General features: G+C 43.8%; 1 protein-coding gene and 1 long non-coding RNA gene across 3 annotated transcripts in view; one reads left to right on the top strand and one right to left on the bottom strand.

Annotated features, from left to right (window-relative positions):
• Positions 1-23,356, top strand: part of KAZN (kazrin, periplakin interacting protein) — a 1,019,918-nt gene that overhangs the window by 519,385 nt on the left and 477,177 nt on the right. The gene's annotated exons all lie outside the window — the stretch shown is intronic.
• Positions 167-8,972, bottom strand: LOC111770172 (uncharacterized). The gene is made up of 2 exons (XR_002803257.2): positions 8,754-8,972; positions 167-2,744 (listed from the first exon to the last, which is right to left on the bottom strand). It is a non-coding gene; the product is annotated as an uncharacterized lncRNA (long non-coding RNA).

Here is a 23,356-nt window from a genome sequence, read left to right as displayed (position 1 = left end):
AGTTAGTTTCTTTTTTACCTTTTAGAACAGAGGCTGGCAAACTTTTTCTGTAAAGGATTAGATAGTACATATTTTAGGCTTGTGAGCTATAAGGTGTCTGTTGCAACTACTCACCTGGCCATTGCAGGGAGAAAGCAGCCACAGACAGTATGCAGACAAATGAGCGTGCTTGTGTTCCAATAAAACTTTATTGATAAACACTGAAATGTGAATTTCATATAATTTGCATGTGTCACGAAATATTATGCTCCTTTTGATTTTTTTTCAACCATTTAAAAATGCAAATGCTATTCTTAGCTTGCGAGTCATACACAAACAGCTGACAGGCCAGATTTGGCCAAGGGCTGTACTTTGCTAATATATAATTTAGCATGCCATTTCCCATAGAAAAAAATGACTGTCGATATTGTCTGGGTTACCAGATCAATCCACAAGGGTCAATTTAAACCATGAAGAACCCAAATACAGCATATATAGTAACTACATTTTTGAATGTTTGTGTTCAGCACTGTGCTGCGCTCTTTATATTCATTACTTCTCTTAATATAATTTATATTCATTACTTCCTTTAATACTCTTATGTACAATCTTATGGGGAAATAGGTTTAGAGAGTTTTAGTGACTTGCCCATCTCAGCTAAGAAGCTACAGAGCTGGGATTTGAACCAAGGTCATGGGAACTCCAAGCTGTGAGATTCACAGCAAAGCTCCACAGCTGGAGTGTAAAGTCGGGGGACAATGTCTGGGAGCAGGAAGATGCCTGACAGCTAGCGAGCACTCAGTGCCTGTTAGCCATCATCGTTCTCGTCATTATTACTTCAATACTACTAAATTGCCGCTTAGGATACCATTTCCTCAACTAGAGTTCCAACCTGGAATGCCCCAAACATTTTTCCTTCCCTTCCCTGGCTTTCAACACCCCCGCAGTGCCATTTTGCTAGAAACGATGGAAATTCTCTTGAGTAGGTAGGATTGACTCTGTTATTATACATACTTTGGCCTCTGCCTAAGAGCTGACAAGCCAGTCATTTCCCAGTTGCTCCAAGTGAGGGAATGAAGGGTAAAAAGGACTCCATTTACAGCAGAGTTTGGGCAAGCCATGCTTGGAACCCCTTGCTGTCCATTCCTGACATATGAGCTGTTGGCGAGTCATGAATCAAAGAATCAAGGCCTTATGTATAGACGTGTGTTACCACCATGCACCGAGTCCATCAAGCATTTGAAATGGAACATTTCATCATCACCATCATCAGTAATATTTTAGCATTCACGGAAGCTACGAAATTTGCCGAGAGCAAAGAACCCTCTCAGGTCAGCCAGGGCTAAAATTGACAAATTGAAATAGACAAAGACGTAAATGAATACTTTTTGCCGCTTTCCATTTTTATCTCCCTGCTGTTGGCTACAGTCTTTTTCCAATTTCATAGTGCCCCTTAATTTTAAACATATCCGTCACTCCCTCTGTCATTCTGGGTACCAAAAAACTCATTCCCCTGGGACCATTTTCAGCTGTCAGAAAACCACTTCATAGTAAGGTATAGAAGAAGTGATTAGATTGAAGGTGTTCTCCTCTCCCCGCTAAATTGTATTGATCTTGAAAGAGATCACCTGTCAGCCAGAAGCGATTCACTCTTGGTATAATTTGGGGCAACATAGCAGGCCACCAGGAGAGATGCTGCAGAGCAGAGTTCTCACTAACATCTTTCTGATAATTTCATCTAATTCACCTATGACGAAGTCTAATCCTCCTCCTACAGGTAGTTAACAGAATTATGAATTCCAATGCTTGCGGGCCAGGACCTATTATTGTGTGAGAAACCATCCCCAAATTTAATAGATTAAGAAAATGTATTGTTAAGCCTCATGATTCTGTGGGTTGACCGAGCTCAGCTGAGTGGCGTTCACTTGGAGTCTTTCATAAAGTTGTAGTTAGACGGTGGTTGGAGCTGGAGTCGTCTAGAGACTTCTTCACTCACATATCTGGTGCCTGGGCTGGGATGGCTACAACGGTGGCGTCTGGACCGGAGTCTCTGTCTCTCTCCATGCAGCCCTCCATGTGGCTAGCTTGGGCTTCCTCACAGCATGGCAACTTTAGGACAGTCAGATGTCTTACATGGCAGCTAAGGGCTCCAAGAGCAAATGTTCTAGGAGACATGAAGTAGAAGCTGCCAGTGTCTTAGAGCAGGGACCTAGAAACTGGTACGGCGTCACGTCCACCATAGTCTATTGTTCAAGCAGTCGTGGAGCCCTTCCAGATCCAAGAGGAAGGGAATTCGTCTCAAAGAAATTGCCCTCTTTAATCCACCATAGATTGGATGAGAACTCAGGTCACCTTATCCAAGCCCTGTATATGTGCTATCTAATCTTCTTAGCAGCTAGCAGAGTCCAACCTGTTCCTGAAATGCCTTTAATAAAAAAAGACTCACTGGTTTTCTGAAGCGGCCCATCCCAACTCGGGACATCTCTGCCTCTTCGGAAATTCTTTTCACATTTAGTGGAGCTCTGCCTCACCCCAGCATCTGCCCATTTAGTCCAGTTCTAGTTCTTGGAACTACAAAGAGCACGCCTCTTACCTTCCAAGTGATGCTCTTTCGTATATTTGAGGGCGGCCCTCCTCACTCTGTTGAGTCTTCTTTTCTCCCAGCTACACATCCATTTCTCAGGTGACAAGTCTCGTCATTCCTCCCGCAAGGTCACTTCTCTCCTCTGAACAAGCTCCATTTTCCTTCGCGTCCCTCTCACGGCCTGGTGCCAAGTACACAACAGGAAACTGATCAGTCAGAGGAAGGCAGACCTCCTCCCTCCCCATCCGGGTGACCTCTTGTCTATTAGGCACTTGTCACGAGGATAATACTTTCTGAAATATATTAATCTGCTTTCCTTTTTCATGCTTCCTTGAACATCACTATCCCCCTATTCGATAGATGCATCCAACACTCCAGGGGAGGTTAGGATTGTTGGAACAGGAATGCAAAGAGAAAAAGAGCCACTGCTCAGCTTTGGACTTCCAGTTTGGGATTTTTTTGTCCACAGGTATATTAGGAAAAGCAGAGTTCTTCCCTACTGTGTGTCTCCTTTACTGCTCAGACAGGACACTTCACTACTGGTCACCAATGTGTGGGATTTTTCCCACACCAAGCAATTCTGGGACACCAGTTGGGTGTCCAACAGTTTAATTCCATTCTGACACTGTCTCCCTGGAGATCCCACAGGTGAAGGGCTCAGTCCCACCGGACTGCCCCCCCCCCAGGTGCCAATCACAAGCAGTAGCTGCCAGGTGACCCACAACTTTTGTCCGACTCAACTACAAATCCGAGGTTCCCATAACCTCCTCCCGCTTTGATTCAATTATTTGCTAGAACAGCTCACAGAACTCAGGGAGACACTGACTCACACTTGCCACTTTGTTAGAAAGTATGGTTAAAGGATACAGATGAAGAATGAACAGCCAGGTGAAGAAATACAGAGGGTCCTGAGGTCTGGGAGGGTCCTGAGCACGGGAGTTTCTGTCCCCGTGGAGTCGAAGCGCATTTCTCTCCCAGTGGATGGAAGTGTTCACTCACCTGGGAGCTCTCCAACCCCGTACTGTTGGGATTTGAGGAGGCTTCCTCGTGTAGGCATGATTAATTATTAACTCCATTTCCAGCACCTCTCCCCTCTCTAGAGAAGTGGGAGGTGGGACTGAAAATTCCAAGCTTCTAATCAGTGGCTTGGTCTTTCTGGTGACCAGCCTCCATCCAGGAACCCACCCAGAGTCACCTCATTAGAACAAAGGATGCTCCTAGTGTTCTTATCACTTAGGAATTTATGAGAGTTTTAGGAGCCCTGTGTCAGGGACTGGGGACGAAGACCATATATATATTTCTTACTATAAATCACAGTATCACAACGGGCTAATATTATTTCGAGATAATGGTCTCAAGATATAGGCTTTGTGAGAGAGAAGAGTGTCTTCTAAACTCCAGAAATCTAAGCATGTTGGATTCAGAGCGTGAGACGTCCTCGAAGCTAGCGTGGAGAGGACAGAGGAAATGAGAGAGGAGTTGTTCTCTGCAGACAGGAGAAGTTGTTCTCTGCCCCGATGGAGGAGGAGGGAAGAGAAAGGAGAAGCAGTGGACCTGTGTCCTGGGGTTAGAAACAGCCCGATGAGTGGAGGGACTCCAGGGTTCATCACTGGTTCTTGCGTCTCCAGAATAGATAGGGCCATTCAGACCTGTTACAGACACTCAGTGTCCTACTAGTACTCATCAGGTAGAAGGTTAAAAATGACCTAGGAAAGTCTCTAGATGGGTGGACCAGGGGCTGCCTTGTGCTCTTATCACATGCTTTTGTGAAAAAAACACCCAGGCGGTCGGAAAGATCTAGTGGGATTAGAAAAGATGGACCCCATGGCCAGATCGCATAACAGTGACTACAGACTTTAGCAGTAGGTGATAGCACAGCCCCCAAAAAAACCCACATGGCACCAGCTGCGTCTCTGCAGTTCCCAACCCTGGAATCCTGGGGGCCAGGTAAAGCCAACAGTCCTGAACAGACACCAGCAAAGACACGGAGGACAGCAGGCAGCCTGTCCTCCCCTGATTCGAGGAAGGTGGGTGGGCTTCCCTCTGCCCAGACAGGTCCCAGGAAGAGGAAGCAGGAGCAGGATGAACAATGGAAAATCAGACACTTCCCCAAAGCAGACTGAGTTAATCCCAAAGGGCCTGCTCTAATCCAGAAGGGACTGAGCCACCTCCAACTAGTAGGATGCTGGCTTTATTCATTGCTGCCATCGGTGGAATGCATTTAAAGAAAGCTACTTTTTTTTTGCACATCTGAGTTGCAGAGCGTAAACTGCCCACCCCCTGCAGAGCCCAGGACCCATTTTTTACAGCCAACTGTTTGGCGCATCATTTACAGCAACTTCCTCTGAGTCGATCCAAACAAATCTACCTTCTGAGCTTCTCCCAAGTCATCAAAGACGGAAACAGTTGTAGAATTTTCCCTCCCACATGTTGGAGATCCCGGGAGATCACCCAATTAAACCAAGATAAAGCGCTAAATGTGTGTTTTCACCTAAATGCGCATTGACCACTCGATTCTCAGACTCCGCCATCTTTAATGTGATGAGATGATGGCACAAGCACTGATAGGCACCAAAGCTCAGGCACCATCTGTAATCAGGATCACTCTTGTGGGGCCAGCATTTGAATCTAGGAAGTGTTTCCCGAGGCCTCGGCGTTGGCAGGTCTCTGGGTGAAGTGGGGAGTGGGAGGGAGAAGGTGGGAGGAAAAGAGGAATGGGGGTGTGGAAGGTTGTGGTTCACAGACAGGGTTTGTGCCCAGCTTGGCAACTGGAAGACTTGGATTAAGTTACTTTATCTTCCCAAGCCTCTCAGTTTTCTTATCTGTAAAAGATTTTATCACCATTATTACCGTTCAACCTACCTGACAATTGAACACCAAGGGAAGCTTTGAAACGAATAATAACAAAAAGATTCTAAGGGGTTTTACTATTTGCAAAATTTTTTGACATACGTTTTCTTCTCAAAGCATTTCAGGTAGTGATTTCCAAACTGTGTTCCCTGGATCCCTGAGGGTCCCTGGAGCCTCCCCTAGGGAGAAGGGATTGAAGTAGGGAAGGTGCTGGGTGCGCAGGATTCCCACTCCCCATCATAATCCCAACCAAAGCAGTGGTGCCACTTCTATTGGTTTCACATGGCCTTTCTTCATTAACAGATTCCCCAGCTTTAGAAGAGAAAATAGTTGGAAATTTGCTGATTTCGAGAAAGTGGTAGGAGGAAGGATGGTGCTGAGCCATCTATGGACGTGGCGGCCTCCCGTGGCTCTCTTAGAACAGCCTGCTGCCTCCTTGCTCCCTCTTCCTACCCACCGCTTGACTCCCGGAGTCAGAAACAGTGTCCCACCCCACCTCACCCCTCCAAACCCCAGGGCCCAGAGTCCTCAACCCAATTTGCCAAAACCATAAACCTACCCTCACTCCTGCTGCCCACTGCCCAAGTTCCAGCGTGACTCAGACAAGCATCGGAGAGAAGATAGAATTCACAGTCCAGGGACATTCTGGGGATTCATGCCTTATTTCCAAAGGGCAATGATTGTTATTATGCTTAAATGAACTGCTTTCCCAGCTGAAAACATGTATTTTTAAAAAGCTTAATTTCTCTCCTTTCTCCAAAATGGGAATCAAGTATTAACTGTGGCCGGCACCTTGAGAGCGTTTTCTTTTTTATACTTCATAGAATCCTTAATAATACTAAAATTGCCCAGAGCATTTCACACTGAGTTATGAAGTCATTAACATTTCTGGGATAAACACAATACCCCAGGACAAGTTATTAGACATATAGTAGTGGGTAAAAATTAGGTACATTGAAAAGGCCCCATGTCTAGCAACTGCAGGCAGAAAAATTCACCTGTTCCTAGTTAAAGGTGACAGAGATTGTGCCCCACATTCCATGTGCAGCCTGGGTGGCCTTTTCTCAGCTAACTGACTCAGCATATTGGGTATCGGTAAAATTTTAAAGAATCAGCATATTGGTGTCCCAAGGCCAGCAATCTTTCCAAACTCACGGCTCTGCATCCTGCCTCGAGATCCCTGGTATTTATGATGGTGTCAACAACTGGATGGCGGCTCCCCCCCACCACAGTCTATTCAGACCCTTAGCAAATTTCATCTAGCTGTGCTGTAGCTTTTAAATCAGCAGAGGAATCCATCAGACATGCTCTCGACTTTCCGCCCTCCATCTCCTGTTTCCACCTGTCCTTCACAATCACACTCAGGTTTCACCAGCTTCGTGGAGATTTCCAAAAGACTAGGACTCATATTTTCTCTCCTCTTGATAAATGACCCTGGTATATTTTACCAGGAATTTTCTTTGGGGGACTTCAGCAGACTGTACCTTCGTGATTCTTGAATTTTGCTCTCACACGAGGATTATGGTTATGAAAGAAACCCGAGGGGATTGGCCATTCAGACGTGCCATGAAGCATCCTTGCCTCTGGCTGAATCCCCAGCCCGCAAAGATAAACTTTTGTGAAGTTTATAGATGGTCTCAGAAGTTCTGGTGCTTTATGAGTTTCCTTTAGCCTGAACGGTGCTGGGGTGGCGGTGTCCTTGCCTAGAGCCTCTCCCTTCCTACTCTGTGGAACCCTTTCCAGAAGGATAAGATCAAGAAGGGTAGTGTGCCCAGGAAGGACTAATACAACTCTCCCGTCTTGTATCTACTGCAGATACCACTGATTCACACGGTGCCTTTCCCTCCAAGCCTAGACACAGTTTCAGAAGGCTTCTCAACAAAGAATTTCCCATTGCTGTTGACATATGGTTACAAACGTATATTCCATGTCTGGTGCAGTCCCTGGGAAGCAGCCCAGCTGCAAGTGGGCATGAGGCTTGAGATGTCAATTAAAACTGCAGCATTGATGCCGGAATTCCACGTCTGGGTATTTATCCGAAGAAAATGAAATCACTAAGTCAAAAAGATGTCTGCATCCCCATATTCATTGCAGTGTTATTTACAATAGCCAAGACACGGAAACAGCCTAAGCGTCCATCAATGGATGAATGACAGAGAAGATGTGGTATTTTTATACAATGGAATATTACATGGCCATAAAACAGAAAGAAATCCTGCCACCTGTGACAACATGGCTGGACCTCGAGGGCATTATGCTAAGTGAAGTAAGTCAGACAGAGAAAGACAAATACTGTGTGGTATCACTTGTATGTGGAATCTGAAAAAAACTTGAATTCATAGAAGCAGAGGACAGATTGGTGGCTGCCAGCGGTAGAGAGTGGGGGTTGGGCCCAAGTGAAGATGGTCAAAGGTACAAATTTCCAGCTGTAAGATAATTAAGTCCTGGGGGTGTAATGTACAGCATGGTGACTATAGTTAACAATACTGTATTGTATATTTGAAAGTTGCTAAGAGAGAAGATCTTAAAAGTTCTCATCACAAGAAGAAAATCTATAACTATGTGGGTGATGGATGTTAACTAAACTGACTGTGGTGATCATTTCACAATACATCCATATTTCAAATCGTCATGTTACACACCTAAAACTAATATAATGTTATATGTCCAGTATATCTCAATTAAAAAATTCATTAACCTATAAAACAAAGAAGAAAACTGTCGCACTATCCAAATACTCAGCTTTCCAGTTCTAACCACTTACATCACCCCCTAGGCCCCACACCCTCTTGCCCAGGGTGAGTGGCCAAAAGGGCTCTAGCCCATGGGATCTTCAGCAAGTGCCTGCGTAATTCAAAATATCTGATTCTCGGAGTATTTTCACCACTACATTTGGAATTCATTTACAGAAGAGCCCGTGTCCCACATTCCCCTTCGAGCCAGCACTGACTTCTCCCTGCACAACTCCGCTGCCCTCCACCTCCATTTCATACCAGCCGCATCCTGAATCCGTCGTCCTCACATGGCGCCGCTCCTCAGACTAGATCTTGAGTCTGGGGCTCTCCTCTTCCGACTCCAGACCCTTCTCCCTCATCCAGTGAACAGACTCTGCCTTCTCCGGGACTTCTCGTTGCTTGGCTGATCACCTAGTCTATTACTTCCACGTGGAGGCTCTGAATTTACCAGCCTGTCTGAACTCCAGAGCCACCTCCTTCAGTATTTCTCTCACCCCCCTTCCAGGTTCTGTCAGCCCCTTGGCCATTTACTGTGACAAACCCCAACCCTAAATCACCCCTACGGCCCCATATTCTCTCTGTAGAAATGATGACACTGAACACACCTGCAAGGCAGTACCAGTGGGCTGGTATCCTATGTTGATTTCATGTGCTGGGAAACCATGATATCAAAATCATCATGTTCTCATAGTGAAAAGAAGTATCCCAGACTGCTGCTTGCATGCTCCAGAGAAACTGTCGGTGCTCTTCTCCATCCCACATTTCCAGAATTTCACACTCCCCAGTTTGCCTATCGCAGTGTCAAGAGCGATCATTGGTGGCTTAAAGAACTCAGCCATCAACCGAAACCAAGGGTAACGTGCTTTCCCATTGTGAGAACACATCAGGAACCCAGGTCTCCAAGGCAACTTGAAAGAAATAGAAGGGCCTGTAAATATTTGTTAAATGGAATGACCAAAAGCTCTCTGCACCAGCCAAAGCAATCTCTTAATTAACTTGAACTAGAGCTCCCTAATTACTGGAGCAGGCTCAAGAAGGAGTCGCCTATAAGGACCTCTCCAGTTGGCTTGAGTGACATGCAGACTAGAGCATGATCCTCAACTCCATCTAGACATGGGTCACAAATAATTCGTTGTTAATAATGACCAAAGGTCCAATGTCAAATAACAATTTCTTCTCTTTCTGTTTTAAATCATCCGGAATTGATTTGAGATTACCCACTTAGTAATGTCCTTGTACCCTTTCTCATTTACCTATACTTTCGTGGCTGGGAAACAGAGGGGTCACCTGTGCAAGAGAGTTGCTCACATGAATGTCCCTCATCACATGTATCTAGAGAGAGTGGATGAGGTCCTGGAGGCGCTGACACTATTTTGTTTTTTGAGAGCTTGGGTTGATCTACCCTTTTGGGAAGAGACAAAGAGCTCCCAGATATGTATGCCTTCGAGCTAGGCTCCAGTGGAGGCACAGATGGCCACTGCCGACAATGTGACAGGCAGATTGGGGAGTATGAAAGCCCAGGTCTTAGGTGTCTCATAAATGTGGAACAGAGAAGGGCACCAGTAGTTTCTCCATGAGAAGTTGAAGTTGGCCACCTGCTCTCCCTCTGAGTCTTTGGTGCTCTGTCCCTCCTAGTCTTTAGCATCTCCTGGGTACAAAAGATTTCACCAGACTATGAACTCTGAGAGAGCAGAGACAACACCTGCCTTGTTCTCTGTTGTACCCCCAGCACAAGCACGGTGTTGATAGAAGGTGCTCAATACATATATGTTGAATGAATGAATGAACATTTTTCTAATGCCAATGGCTGGCTGTTCTAGACCTCAGACAATGATACTCTACAGAGCCTGAATTTTGAGGAAGCTCCCAAATCAAGACCTTTCCAATCCTTTCCAACCATCAGGGAGCCATACTCCCTCAGGACCCCGCTGAACCAACGTAGCCCATCATATCCAATAGAACTTTCTGCAACGGTGGAAGCAGTCTGTATCTGCTCTGCCCAAAACAGTAGCCACTAACCTCGTGTGACTCTTGAGCACTTAAAGTGACTGGGGAAATGAATGTTTAATTTTATTTCATTTCAATTAATACAAATTTAAATCTAAATATAGCTACCTGTGGCTAGTGACTACCATCTTAGACAGTGCAGATCTTGTCTGATGCGTACTAACCATCTGTTGTCTATCCCATCAGGGAGTTTGGGTTCCATTTTGGGCCCTGCCACTCATTCTCAGGAACCCTAGGATAGTCACCAGACCTTTCTAAGCCTCAGTTCCTACAGCTCCTAGAATGAGGATGATTGTAATGCCTACCCACCAGGCTGGTGGGAAGATCCTGTAAGATGATCTTGACATGCTTTGGAAGCTCTGAGGAGCTGTTCAGATGTTTTTTTTTATCATTTTCCCCTTTTCTCTCAGTCGTCGGGTTCACATTTTCACCCTTGTGTCCTGACACGCAAAGTTTAACTCAGAGGAACAATGCGGGAAGGCGGATATCTAGGCCCCTGGTAATCTGGTGGGAGCCACGCCCTCACGTTAAGCCTTCTTGATTGAAAGCAATGAAAACCCATGCAAACTGGCACAGGCAATAAATGAATGTTATCGTGCAGAAAGAGAGATCTAGGGAATCCAAAGGCAAGCACTTTGAGCAGGACAAAAGTGGCTTCAAAATCCAGTTGGATCACATTGAACTCTCTCTGAAGTGATTTACTTATTAATGATGGGCCAAGGACCCGAGGCAGCCGAGTTTTCAGATCTTGTCTTACACTCACAACAAAGATATGACCTAAGGAAGAACAGAACCAGAAATCATAATTTTTTATCTAGGCTCAAGTGTGCAATTAGTTGAGCCAAATTACTTCTTTGGTGTGCCTTGCTTCAGTTTATTTTTCTGAAAATGGCGTAGCCAAGGGTCATAAAGAATATCACCAGAGGGGGCCAGCCCCGTGGCCAAGTGGTTAAGTTCATGCTCTCCATTTCAGCGGCCCAGGGTTTCGCCAGTTCAGGTCTTGGGTATGGACATGGCACCACTCGTCAGGCCATGCTGAGGTGGCGTTCCACATGCCGCAGCTAGAAGGACCCACAACTAAAATATACAACTATGTACTGGGGGGATTGGGGGAGAACAAGCAGGAAAAAAAAAAAAAGAAGAAGATTGGCAACAGTTGTTAGCTCAGGTGCCAATCTTTGGGGGGAAAAAAAGAATATCACCAGAGAGAGTGTGTGATAGAGGAAGAAAATGTTAGGTTGAGGGGCCCTCATGCTCCAAGCCCTTGGGGTTATAAGGGTGCAAGAAAGAAAAGTTTTCATTTTATAAAAATATTTATCAATGAACTGATCACTTATAGAATTGTCCCCCTCTCTTACTTAACACCAGGACAATGGTCCAATATTTACCATCCAGTGTGGTCCAGGCATCCACCCATCATTCAGAACAGACTCCTGCTACCTGGAACACAATGCTGAGTGGCCACTGCTGGCCAGGAATTTACCCTTCAGTGGCTATCAGGCTGGGCCGGCGGTCGGGGGGCTGGGGGCCGTGGTTGCAGAGGGCGAGACTCTGGCATAGTTATTTACCAAAACTTAAAGAAATATTTTACTACTTTAACAAGCAATGGACTGTACCAGTACATACGGATTGAAAACCAGACTGGCTTAACGTTAGCATTGAGTCTCACTACCCCACCCCCAAAATGAAACAACTTTTTACTATCCTTCTCTTCCTAAGTGATAATTGTAAATATTGCAACGGATACATAGTTTCATGAAGTCAATAACGGTGAGGTAGAAGAATTGCTTGAATTGCATTCCAGGCAAGTCACTGATACATAAAGATACAGTAGAAGTAGACCAGTCAGACGCGAAAAAGACAAAGCTGAGAAAGATGCTTCGTAAGAGGATGATTGCTAAATGTAATGAGGTGTCCTGGATGGATCCTGAAACAGTACAAGATCATTTGTAGGAAAACTGGTGGAATCTGAATAAATCTATTGTTTACTTAATGGTAATGTACCAACGTTAATTTATTAGTTCTGACAAATGTACTGTAGTTATGTAGGTTGTCAACTTCGGGGGAAACTGGGTGAAGGGTGTATGGGAACTCCCTGTGTCACCTTTGCAACTTTTCTGTAAATATCAAGTCATTCCAAAATAAAGAGAACAATTCAATATCAAAGGATTATGAGAGGCCCTTGGGGGTAGTTACTAAGGCCCTCAGATATTTTTGCAAAACTTCGCTTTCTTGACGATACTGCTATGAATGTCAGGTGTGAAATTCCAGGCTGGCGGAAAAAAAATACCAGATTTTTTTTAATCCTCACTTGACTCATTTGCTGTTAATTCTAAGAATTAGTGGCTAGTTGCAATTATAACCTACACTGAGTTAGATGCAAGACAATAAATTAATTTTCAAGATTTTTGGTTTCATTTTTCAAGATGGGATCTCAATGCCTATCCATCATGCCTACCGCTTATTTTGAAAGAGTCCCCCCATTAAGTGAGTGCATTTTAAGTCACCTTTCTGTGATCCCAAGGATATGTGGACACGTGACTCACCTCCACCCCCAGTGTGTGTAAACTCCCTTCCCACCCTCAGCGTTTGAAACAGATTCCCTGGAGGCCGGAGGGGAGGAGGAATGTGAGAAGCCTAAATTGCTTTCATGACAGAGGGATTGACACACCCTGGAAGTGTTGCTGAGTGAAACGTGATGTCACTTCACCTCTTCACCCCTAAGAGAACTTCGGTAAAATCCACATTTTGCCTCACTGCTCTGGAGTAGGCGTTTGTTTTGCTTTGGGTTTTTATGAGACACATGTTGACACTGGCCTTAAACAGGAATGCCGGATGGTCCAGCCACATGCTGGATACCCCTTGAATCCCCCCTGCATTGAGAAGGCCTTCTCCCCTACTTTCTCTCCTAGATGAGCCCACATCATCTAAGGTGGAGCAGACACCATCACCCTATTTTATGGAGGAAAAACTGAGGCCCAGAGGATTAAGCAGGCTGCCAGGAAAAGAGTATACAGGCTGTGTTGGGACCACAGTGAACTAGAAAAGATACAGCCCGTCCAAAAGGAGTAGCCAAACGAAAAATGTGCCCAGTGCAGCCAGTCCTTCTGATTTTCCAAAATAAGCCAGGACTCTGGATTTTTAGGTGAAACCACCCCATGGCTCTTCTTTGTTTTGATTTTTTTAAACACAAGACACAGTTATCAATAACTCAAGTCTACGGTCTGTAGATTTCCATGGGCAGCCGCGTTGTAACCTCTAGATTGGGAAAAAATTAAAAGTTGGGTTAAATTTACGTAGCAGGTTCCTGCCACTTTGGAAAGTAAATTTACTTTGTCCTAATATAAGTGATCTCTACCTTGTCCCCTATATATTAGCAAATTCTGGGTCACAGTGTATTCTTAATACATAAATGTATGCATATCTACATCTAAAAAGAGGGATCCTATCTCCTAATTATGCTATCAGTTCTCCTCTCTCCACTCTTTAAAGCCCTGTTAATAATCAGATCGATATGGAGAGGAGCTTTCAGTACATATCAGGTGCAGATTCTTTGCAAGAAGTTGCCCTGTTTCTAAGGAGTAGGCAACAGACCCAGGCACAAAGTGTTTGCCCACCTACTCAAGTGTATGAGCCAATTATCTTTTTCAAAGGAGGTATTAAATGTAGCTCTCCCAAGATCCAGCTATTTCCAATAGTTCTTGACATGTCTGTCAACAGATATCAAGTTAAGGTTACCCATTTATCTTACGCCTCTGCTTCCCCCAAGGACAAGCAAAATAGCTACAAATTAGCCAGTTTTTCCAGATGGCCATGGCAAAGCCAAAAGAGACACTCAACGAACGTAATTTATGAGATAGACGAGTGAGAAAGGAGCCGATTTCTGTGACAGTGATTTGTGGATAGACAGTAAGTTCTTTCCTGGGACATATAAATAGATGTTTTTCCCATTTTCATTCAGAAAAACATTGAGGCAAGTTCAGTTCTATCCCCTGAAAGTGAATCCCAAACTTGCGTTTTCCGGAGAGGCTGTGTGGCGAAGCACCTGGAGCCAGGACTCTGATCTGGAATTTACTGATGACCCAGGTCACTTTGAGTAAATCACTCAACCCTGGCGCTTCCTCTTAGACTGCCCAAGGGTTTGGAGAATGAAGGAGATTTGCTCCAGGACAGCTCTGGGCATTTCAGAAGACCTGGTGTCCATCTGGGGCAAAGCTAGTTGCTGTTTGAAGCTAAAACCTTGCTACCCTTACTACAAGTGTTTTTGTCTGTTTCTTCCCCCTGAGTTATGGGTTCAAATCTCTCTTGATCCTCAGTTTTCATCTCCACAAGAAAAAGACATTCGTTTTCCTTTCCTGAGGCTGGAATGCTAGATAACTGTTCAGTCCCATCTTTAAAGGCGGCCTTCTGTGTCACACTGAGATGTTTCATCTCACGATCGGGAGCATCCAGTCGAAACGTCCGGTTATTTGCCTTGACAGCTCAAGAATCAGACTTCAAGGCAGATGCCGGCTGAGGCGGTTGGCAACACTCCGATTCATCACCAGACGGACGTGTCCTCCAAAATTTGGGGGTTGACAAATTGGCCAGGCCTGGGAGAATTTATTCCAGAGAGCAGCGGCTTGCTGGTCTGTGTCTTGGGGGCGTCCTTTAGACTCAGAGGCTTGTTTTGCTCACACAAGCCTGGCGAATCCACTGATACGAATACCACATGCACCAAAAAGAACAAGGTAATAACTAAAAATGTTCCTATATATACTTCATATTTTGAAGGACCCAGAAAACATAAATGAAGCTATTTTTCTTTACCTCCTTCTCAATTTCAGTGTTTCCTCAACCTGGGCAAGGGCGGGAGCAGCACACTGAAATGCTGCTTGAGGTCACAGAGTCACCGCCCTGCACCGCTCCAGGGGGTGCCGCTCACATGGTCCACATGGCTCAGCCCACCGGTTATTTACACGGTTGCTTGCTGGTCTGTAGTGTGATGGGGACCACAGGCTTGTAACCAGCTCAGTGACCTCGGACCCGCCTTTATCTTTCTAAGCCTCGGTTTCTCATCTCTAATTGGGCTCTGTGACCTGTGTCATAATGTACTTTAAACATCCTTTAACACAAACAATGTGACTTGATGTGTCCATAAGTTAACAGTAAGCTACATCCTCCGGGCAGCTAAGTAGTGTTTGAGATGCCTTAGTTATGAACACACACTCCAGGAGCGTTGGCATAAGCCCTTCAAAGTCTACACCAGAGAATTTGTTCATCAGCAGAAAGGAGGTTAGAAATCAATTTTTTTGGTCAGTGAAATGAAGGTATGTGGTTGGCTAGAAAGACTGAGGGGGCCTGCCACTCTTGCATGAACAAGACACAAGAATTTGGCCTCATCAGTAACTGATCAGTCCCTGCCTCAACACCCCAAGGCTCCTCAGGCCTCTGGCTCAGCTCTCGAGAAGGCTTGCCCCGTGACCTGTGAGCTGTGAAGCTGGCTGGTCCTGGAGTGAGCCCATCATGCCAGAGAGCTGGAGGACAGAAGCGGCATTGCCTGCCCTCCCGTGCATTCAGTGGCTCACGGCTACCCTTAGACAATTCTACCAGTTCATTAAAAGGTGGCCTCCTTCACAGGGGTGGGGTCCCCTTTAACGTTTACTGGCACACCCTCTTCGTTTGGATATAGAAATTGCTTTGTGCTTGCTGCACACATTCAGAGGCAGACAAATCACAAGATTACGGGTCTTGTGCAATAATCATTTCCATCTTAATGTGAGAGCCATCCATTTGTGCAGCATCGGGTCATTGCAGACAGCTGTACGAGGAGTGTTTCATACATTAGAAATAAGAAAATGGAAAGATACATATATTAGAGCTGCTTGTGTAAGCAAATAAATCAAACAGGGACTCATCTTATTAGATGACCAATTAAATGAAAGGACTACCCGGGCATTGTTAGTAAGACAATTAATTGCAGGTTTCTACTCATCTCTGCACACTTTGTTGCCTATTAAGATAATGAATTGATTCTCTAAGTTTGGGTCTAAAAACTTGTTTAATCAGACTCCGGTAGGCAAAGGATCATCATTTTTATGACTTCATGAAATGCATATTTTTACCATCCCGTTTTGAAACAGGCTTTTCAAAGGTTAGGAGAGGGGAGCTCTTATCCTTTCACATAGCACCAACTGAAATCAGAAGTTTAAAGAAAAATCTCATTATAAAGAGAATAATTATGGAAAACTAACACCCAAATCCTCCTTTGATTTGGAAAATGCTTTGAATAGAGATTTCTGAATAGAGGGTTGCGGGATTATTTTTTTCCTTCTAGATTTTCTCAGGCTATCTCAAATGCTAACAATTATAGTGTAGACAAACCACAAATTACCACTTTGAGGTTCAGGGGTTTTTTTGGTTCATTTTTTGCTTTTTTGGTGTTGTCTTAAAGGAACTTCTCGCAAATGTGAAAAGAGAATAAAGTGGGTGCCCTTTCATCCCGAGCGACTAAAAATGTGAGTGTGTAGGACCCAAATGTATGAAAATCATAAAGATGCGCAAAGGAAAAATTTAGGCTCCTTTATGAAATTCAAAAATACAAGTGCTTTCCCTCTTGCCTGGGAACATAAAACAGACTGTTTTAGGATAAATTGAAGGAGGCCCTATTTTAAACAAGTTTTCTTTATGCAAGAGGTAGTAGGGGCTAAAAATACAACTAGCTTCTGGGAGAGTCTAGATGAGTCCCTGGGAATCATATCTATGTCAAGCGATTCAAGAGGAACTAAGGATGCTCAGAGGACATCCTTGCCCTTTGACACCCAATTCAGCCTCCCTGGACACCCAGGCTGTTCAAAGCGTCCCCCCGTTCTCCCAGTGAGCACCCCTCCCACAGCACTGAGCACATTGGTTTATGTCCATCTCCCATGCTCAAGGATGGAATCTTAATGAACATTGAGTCTGCCAGAGTCTGATACAATAAATATTGGACCAACCCAAATGTTGATATCAGAGGTTTTCCCTCACGAAATACCCCAAAATATTTCATACAATCTCATTATTTCTTTTCCAAGTTGCCCCTAGAAAGCAGCTCAGTCTGTTCTTCAGGGTCAGAGGAGCTCCGCCCTGCTATTCCCATACCTGGTTCCATGGCGTCATTGACTTTATTAACATATAGCCTTTATTCACAGGGGGAGCAAGGCTGGAGAGGAGGTGGTCAAAGGTTGATTTTAAAGAATGTTCTTTCTTCTTCACCGCGGGCAGAACTCCAGCTTCCCTAAATGGCCCATACAGCGCTGTGGTTTTCATCACAGGCTCTGGAGACGGCCCTAGTTGGAATCCTAACTCCACCACATGCCCACTTCATGACCTTGGGCGAGTTACTTAATGTCCTGGTGCCCATGATGCAGCTTCAGTACAAGGAGGATAATTATTGTGCCCATTTCACAAGGTTATTGTAAGAATTAAATGAGGTGATCCATATGCAGCGGTTAGTGTATTACCTGACCCATAGCAAGAGTTTAATAAGCGTGTTATCTGTCAGTATAGGCTAGGAAATGCTGCAGTAACGATCTCAGTGGCTTAAAAGAACTTAGTTTTATTGTTCGCTCATCCGTACAGGTAGACAGGGGTCTCTGCTCATTGAAGCCCATCAGGAAACAAGGCTAAAGGAGTAGCCACCTGTATGTCATGTCTGAAGCAGGGAAAGAGAAAGTGGCAAGTCACACTGACTCTTCAATCCTCCCCCAGGAGATACACACGGAGGTTTGGTCATATTTCATCGACCAAAGCAAGTTATCACATGGCTGCAATTAGGTCCACTGAGGCAGGAAAGTGTGAATCTGCTACGTGCCTAACAGTGGGGAAGCTAGAAATATTCTGTTTATGGTACTACTGACCGCGACAAGGGTCAGCTGCTATGATGGTGGATCTTATGCAATGTGCCTTCAGAGTTTCACAAGCAAAGATGTAAAATGTCAATGATGCAGACAGGTCGGTGCTTGTCACTGAAATCGACTCTCTCTTTTCTTTTCCTCGCCAGGCATAGACTGCAGCAAAGTACATTTTCTCTCCCACTGTTGTTCTGTTTTCCAATGACAATATTCTTTTATAATACACCTTGTCAATAGCCAATCATTTTTGAGCAGTCTTAGGGCAACATTTCATTCTGGTTACGTGACAGGTGGAGAGAAAAGCTTCCAGGGAGAAAATGGAAACAAACTTCTCTTTTTTTCTTCCAAAGCTTAAGAAATAACAATATAGTGCTTAAGAAAAATAACCCCCAGATCTTCGGTTCTGTCCACTAGTTTAATGTGAGGGATTTTTTTTTCATCCTTCATGGGGGTGAGAGGTGCTGGAAGCAGAGAAGAGCCCTCCCCAGTTTTAAATGGTTTCCTAAATGTTTTTCAGTGATTTACGTAGGAAATAACTAAAACACACAAGGAAGCTGGTAACTTCTCATTTGATCTTTCCTGTAGAGAAAACTAAAAGGAAGGGCTGCCTGGAAGACTCCACAGGCCACTAAACTGCTTTCTATTGATTTTTAGACTAGGATACTTTATCACTCTTGTTGCTTTAAAAAGAAATGCAATCTGTGTCAGGGTCTAAATAGACTTTCCTAGAAAAATCAGGCCCCACACTCCTACGCGAAGAGATGTGGAGGATGTTTATCAGCTTTGGCAAATCAACTTTGGAGAATTTTTTTTAAGAAGCATCTTCCCTGCTGAAACATCCCACTCCTTGAAGGGGCTGTATAAGTGGAGCCTTACTTCCCGAGATTAAACTCCTCCTTGGATCTGGAATTCACCTTAAAAGCACATTGTTCTGTCTCCTTCCTGTGCCCCTGGAGAAACCAAGGCTCCAAGATGTTAGAAACTTCCTGAAGTTTGCTGAGTGAGCCAAAGGCGGAATCCAGGCTCAAATTCACCCCTAATGGCCAGAGAATTTCAGAATCTCAGAATTGGTGTAAATGTGAACCCCCAGGTGTGGTTTCTCCCACCAGGATCTTCCCCTGTGAGCCAAAATGGCAGTAGCTTCATCCTGATGTCACCAAAGGAGAGAATCTGAGGATGCATTTTTTTTCCTTAACCTTCTCAATGCAAGCTACCTTTGGCCTATTTCCTGCCTATATTTGGAATACTTTATCTTCTATTTTAAGAAATTCAATAAATAAAGCCAAAGCAATTTTGAGGAAAAAGAACAAAGCTGGAGGCATCATGCTCCCCAATTTCAAACTATACTGCCAAGCTACAGTAACCAAATCAGTCTGCTGCTAACACAAAAACAGACACATAGATCAATGCAATCGAACAGAGAGCCCAGAAATACACCCACACATATATGGTCAATTAATCTTCAACAAAGGAGCCAAGAATGTACAATGGAAAAAAGACAGCCTCTTCAAGAAACGGTGTTGGGAAAATTGGACAGCTACATGCAAAAGGATGAAACTGGGACACTATCTTATGCCATATACAAAAATAAATTCAAAATGGATTAAAGACTTAAATGTAAGACAAATACCATAAAACCCCTAGAAGAAAACATTAGGCAGTAAACTCTTTGACATGGTTCTTAGCAATTTTTTTGGATCTGTCTCCTCAGGTAAGGGTAACAAAAGAGAAAAGAAACAAATGGGACTACGTCAAACTAAAAAGCTTCTACACAGCAAAGAAAACCATCAACAAAATGAAAAGGCAACCTAGTGAATGGGAGAAGATATTTTCAAATGATATATTCGATAAGCGCTTAATATCCAAAAGATGTAAAGACCCCATACAACTCAATATCAAGAAAACATACAATCCAATAAAAAAACGGGCAGAGGACCTGAATAGACATTTTTCCAAAGAAGACATACAGATGGCCAACAGGCAAATGAAAAGATGTTCAACATCACTAATTATTAGGGAGATGCACATCAAAACCACAATGAGGTATCACCTCACACCCGTCAGATGGCTATTATCAAAAAGACAACAAGTGTTGGCCAGGATGTGGAGAAAAGGGAACCCTCATGCACTGTTGGTAGAAATGTAAAGTGGTACAGCCACTATGGAAAACAGTATGGAGGTTCCCCCAAAAATTAAGAATAGAACTACCATATGATCCAGCAACCCCACTTCTGGTCTTTACCTGAAAGAAACAAAAACACTAATTCAAAAAGATATTTGCACCCCTATGTTCGTTGCAGCGTTACTTACAATAGCCGAGATACGGAAGCAACCTAAGTGTTCATCAAAAGATGAATGGATAAAGAAGATGTGGTAGGTATATACACAATGGAATACCACTCAGCCATAAAAAAGAATGAAATCTTGCCATTTGCGACAACATGGGTGGACCTAAAGGGTATTATGCTGAGTGAAATAAGTCAGATGGAGAAAGACAAATGCTGTGTGATTTCACTTATATGTTAAATCTAAAAAACAAAACAAATAAACAAACAAAACAGAAACAGACTCATAGATACAAAGAACAAACTGGTGGCCACCAGAGGGGAGAGGGTGGGAGGCTGGAGGAAATAGGTGGAAGGGATCAAGAGGCACAAACTTCAGTTAGAAAGTCAGTCAGTCACAGGGATGTAATATACCACATAGGCAACACAGTCAATAATATTGTAATAACTTTGCATGGTGACAGACGGTTACCAGGCTTATTGAGGTGACCATTTTGTAAAGTATATAAAAGTCAAATCACTATGTTGTACACCTGAAACAAATATAATATTGCATGTGAACTATACTTCAGTTAAAAAAAAAGAAAACTGAAGAAAAACAGAAGAAAAGAAATTCAGTAAATAGAAATCTAAGCTACAAAACAATAAATTGTAGAGATCTTTCATTTATGAAATAGTCCTATGTAAGGGAAGGCCTGAGTTCTAGTCTTGACTCTGCCATTACCTAATTATGTGTCCTGAAAAACCCGTGTAATCCTTCCTGGCCTGAGTGTTGGTATCTGTTAGATGGAGGGGTTGGAAAGATAATCTTTAAAGATCCTTTGAACCGGAAACAGTTTGTGAATTGATTACATGAATCAAAACAAGTTTCCCTCATACAATTTTTTTTAAATATTTTATTTTTCCTTTTTCTCCCCAAAACCCCCCGGTACATAGCTGTATATTTTAGTTTTGGGTCCTTCTAGTTGTGGCACGTGGGACGCCACCTCAGCGTGGCCTGACGAGCGCTGCCGTGTCCGCACCCAGGATCCGAACCGGCAAAACCCTGGGCCACCGCAGCGGAGCGTGCCAACTTAACCATTTGGCCACGGGGCCGGCCCCCCTCATACATTTTTAATTTTTAATTTTTACAGTTTATTTTGAAATATTTCACATTTATAAAAAAAAGGTACAAAGAAGACTGCAGTGAGCATCCACAAAGCCACTACTCAAACTGAGATCTAAAAAATTAGGAACACAATTGAAGCTCCCTCTATAACCCTCACCAATCTGGGTCAGCCGTCTCCTTCTTTCCACACCACCCCAAAAGTAACCCCCACCTTCGATTTGGTGCTTATCAGATAATCTCCATAGGTTTCTTTATCATTTCATATGCTCATGTCCCTAAACAATATGTATTTCTCTTGGGCACATCTTGAATGTCAGTGGAATAATACTGCATTTTTCCTTCCGTGACTTACTTTTTAACACAACAGTCTTCTCAAATCCATCCTTGTTGGCACATTGGCTGCGGTTCATTCACTCTCACTGTTGTAAATTATTGCACTGGATGAATATTCCAAGTTTACTGACATTCTCTTGTTGATAAAACTAGGCTGTTTCTCACTTTTCAGTATTAAAACAACACGGCTGTGAAAAGTCTTTTCTTGTCTACAGTACACACATGACGGTTCTCTAAGGCATTACATCGGGGTGGAATTGCAGGGTGTTAAGGTATTTGATCCTTTTATCTTCATGCTATTGATTTTTCTCACCCATGAACAATCTCTCCATTTAAGTCTAATGTTATGTCTTTGAGTAATTTTATAATTTTATCTGTAACTGGCTTGTGTACATCTTATTGAATTTATTCCTAGATACTTTAGTGTTTTCGCTGCTGTCATAAATGGTTGCCCGTCTATGGGAATGCAATTATGTTCTGTATACCGGCCTTACAAGAGTGTCCATGCTGATCTCACTTATTAATTCTAATAATTTTTCACTAGCGTCTTTGAAGATTCTAAGTAGATAATCATACTATCAAGTCATTTTAGTTTCTGTCTTTCTAACCCTTACATCTAGTGTCTGACAAGGCTGGCTTCCTATCCAGTGTCCATTCCTACTTCTTTCTTGTTAGCAGAATCCAAAATTACTCCCTCAGCACTGCGCCCAGCTAAAAATACTCAACCCATGAGTCTCCTTGCAGCTGGGGGAGAGGAGGTGCATGAGAAACAGTTCCGGCCAACGGCATATAGGTTTAAGTTCCTGGAGGCGCAGACCTTTCCCAAATAAAAGACCAACCTTTGGGAGGAGAAGGGCTCCAGGGTGCCCGTTAATCACACCTGTGGGACCAAGATGGGGCAGCACCGGCCAGAAACTGCTTTGCATTCCTTTCTCATCTCGAGGTTTCCTGGACCACAAGGGTAATGGAAATTTGAACGCTGAACTTAGGAGCAGACAAATTGTTGTCAGGAATTCTCTTGGCAACCTTTTTTTGTCTAGACGGTGTGCTTGCCATCTCCTTTTGACAACAAGTAAATTTTTCCTCCATGATCCATAGCCCTTCAAGAAGCCCAAGTGGGCAGTAGCCTCATTCCATCTTCCCATCTTGGGCAGGTGCAAGGCCTATATCCTGTCTCCACAAAAAACCAAGCCTTTTGGGCACCAAGCTTGCTAACACCCTCAACAGCCACGGCTCAGCCCCCGCTCACAACTCTGGTCGTCAGCTTCTTTATTTTTGGTCCTTGGAAATTTCCCTTACTTTTTTGCAAGCTCAATAAAGCATCTGAGAGGACATTTGTTATATTTTGTCCAATATTTCTATATCTTTAATTGTGGAAGAGTTTTCAGACTGGAAATGGAAGTCCCTGTTGCTCTTAATTCAGTTCATGATTCAATTTACAAAATTCCTACGTTTGCACACCTGTCGTGGAGCACATCTATGGCACGGTGGGAGCTACTCTCACTCAACACACACTTACCTGGCACCTATCTGTGCCAGGCACTGTCCAGGACCCAGGATAAGAGGCAGAAAAGGCAAACCAGTTCTCTACTTCATGGGACTTA

This window comes from Equus caballus, chromosome 2 (assembly GCF_041296265.1).
Source record: "Equus caballus isolate H_3958 breed thoroughbred chromosome 2, TB-T2T, whole genome shotgun sequence".
In the NCBI taxonomy this organism is placed as follows: Eukaryota; Metazoa; Chordata; class Mammalia; order Perissodactyla; family Equidae; genus Equus; species Equus caballus.
This window is presented reverse-complemented; position numbering and strand designations above follow the sequence as displayed.